The sequence below is a fragment of the Siphateles boraxobius genome, unplaced genomic scaffold, assembly GCF_051911475.1.
Source record: "Siphateles boraxobius isolate OS27281-9 unplaced genomic scaffold, OSU_SipBor_1 51, whole genome shotgun sequence".
NCBI classification, from domain to species: Eukaryota; Metazoa; Chordata; class Actinopteri; order Cypriniformes; family Leuciscidae; genus Siphateles; species Siphateles boraxobius.
Genome location: NW_027509153.1, coordinates 22,501 through 25,000, shown reverse-complemented (window position 1 = coordinate 25,000; position 2,500 = coordinate 22,501).

The window sequence follows — 2,500 nt, the reverse complement described above, 5'->3', positions numbered from 1 at the left end:
CAAAATTAATCGTATTGGCGCAGAAAAAAGAGTGTCCTCCAATGCATTGAGTTTCCTTCTTCGAAGATTCAGAATGGCCGTCAAAACGTCTGCTATGTCAAAATATATTTGCAAATTAGTGGGAATGCATTCTATTAGACTAATGATAAATGATTTCCATTACACGAGAGTAGGTGTTAAAACTTCATGCTGATTTGTACTCGGCTTTCGCCAAGATAATCACCAACTAATACGTAGCTTTACAGTAACCTATGCTTCTCCATCCATTTACACTTCTTTCCATCTGGTGACGTGAATCTCCTTCTGTCTGGTGTTAATAGTGTATTGCACGTCAGCACACACAACGGCTGCAACCACAGTGTGGTCCCCCCATAACAACCCTCTGGGGTTGAGCGGAGTAGGGAACATCTCTTGGGTCTTCAAGTGGGCACCTTCCATCCTCAGTGTTTCGTCGACTAGCCCACGACACCTCAAGAGGGCTCGACAGTGACTCTGGCATCCCAGAGTCACCCCCCTCCGTCCCCCACTCAACTCAGCCCAGCTTACTGACCTCTACTTCCCTCTTGCTGCTGAGACCTATCCACAATCTCACAATCTCTCCGCAACCCAACCATACGCGCCGACCCGTTTGACTAAGGCTGTCGAGCTCCACTGGTGGGTTAATATGCAGTTTCAGTGGCAACGGTTCCGTATGGCCTACCACCTACCACAAAACACAATATCTGCCCAACCACCCCTCATTCACGCAATATACACAGGAACGTAATGACTGTAAATACTATACAACCTATACAAATAAACCAACAGTTGCTGCTGAGACCTAACCATAATCTCACAATCTCTCCGCAACCCAACCATGTGCGCCAACCCGTTTGACTAAGGCTGTCGAGCCCCACTGGTGCGTTAATATGCAGTTTCAGTGGCAACGGTTCCGTATGGCATACCACCTAACGCAAAACTCAATATCTCCCCAACCACCCGTCATTCGTGCAATATACGCAGGAACGTAATGACTGTAAATACTATACAACCTATACAAATAAACCAACAGACTCTTCAAGTTTTCAAGAAATCTACGAAACCGTAGCATGGCGGCCTGTACACAGCCAGCTAGAATCTTTCCGTCTCAACCACAGCTAGTTGCTGCTCCTTTCTGCTGCTTCAGATAAGTTCTTTACTGTGCGACGCAACTCTTGGCCACTGAATCCGACGTCTCTGAGGAACCGGGTTGTAGAGTGTGCCACAAAACCTCGACAACCCACTTCCATTGGATAAACCTGGACTCTCCATCCTCGCAGTTCTGCCTCAGTGGCCAGATGAGCATACCGCAGTTTCTTCCTCTCATATGCCTCATCTACTGCATCCTCCCATGGCACTGTTAACTCTATCAGTTGAACAATGCGTGCTGATCCAGACCACAAAACAATATCTGGTCGTAGGTAAGTGGTGGCAATCTCAGGTGGAAAAATAAGCCGTTGATCAAGATCAGCCAGCATCTTCCAGTCCCTAGCAGCTTCCAGTTGTCCTGGGCGAGAATTGGTGTTAGCACCTTTTCTTGGTGGTTGCTCGCCTGGGCGGAGGAATATTGTCTTCTGCGTGTAATGTTTTGCTAGAACAGGCGGCAACTTATTGGTCATACTACGGTTGCCTTCCAATGCTAAAGCCAGACATCGCAATACTTGGTCATGGCGCCAAGTAAACCGACCCTGGCTAAGAGCCACCTTACATCCTGTCAAAATGTGCCTTAATGTGGCAGGTGATGAACACAAAGGACAAGAGGGATATCTCCTACCCAGAGGTTTAGGTTCTGCGGTGATGGGAGAACATCATATGTTGACCTAATAAGGAAACTGATCCTACTCTCTTCCATTGACCAAAGGTCTTGCCAGCCCATTTTGCGTTGTTCCACACTCTCCCATCTCATCCACTCTCCCTGCTTGGCCTGGGAAATGGCCTTTATACATCTCATCCTCTCCTCCTGCTTTCGCACCTCGTTGACTACCAGCTTCCTCCTTTGAGCTGGGCCTGCCTTGTGCCATTTAGAAGGAGCTAAACTGAGCCCAAAACCCCCTCTTCCATGCTGTACCTGTCCCACGATATCCCCAATTGGAAGGTCAGCCTTTGCCTCTACTACAGATTTCTTTGCTGACCACTTTCTACCAGTTTTTACCACAGGGGCTGCCTCCCTTACACATTTGTCGCGTGACTCTGCTAAAGTCATTTCCAGTCTGACCTTGGCACACTTAAACTCCTCAGTTAAAGCAGAGACTGGCAGCTGCAATACTCCTTTACCATAAAGTCCCACTCTGCTGAGGCAGCGTGGAACTCCCAACCATTTCCTGATGTATGAACTTATTAACGCTTCCAGCTTATCCACTGTTGTAAAAGAAACCTCGTACACAGTCAGTGGCCACAGCAACCTTGGCAGTAGACTGAAGGGGGTGGATTGGTATCCACTGCTGCTTCAATGTATATGTAATGATTGATTATAATTAAGGTA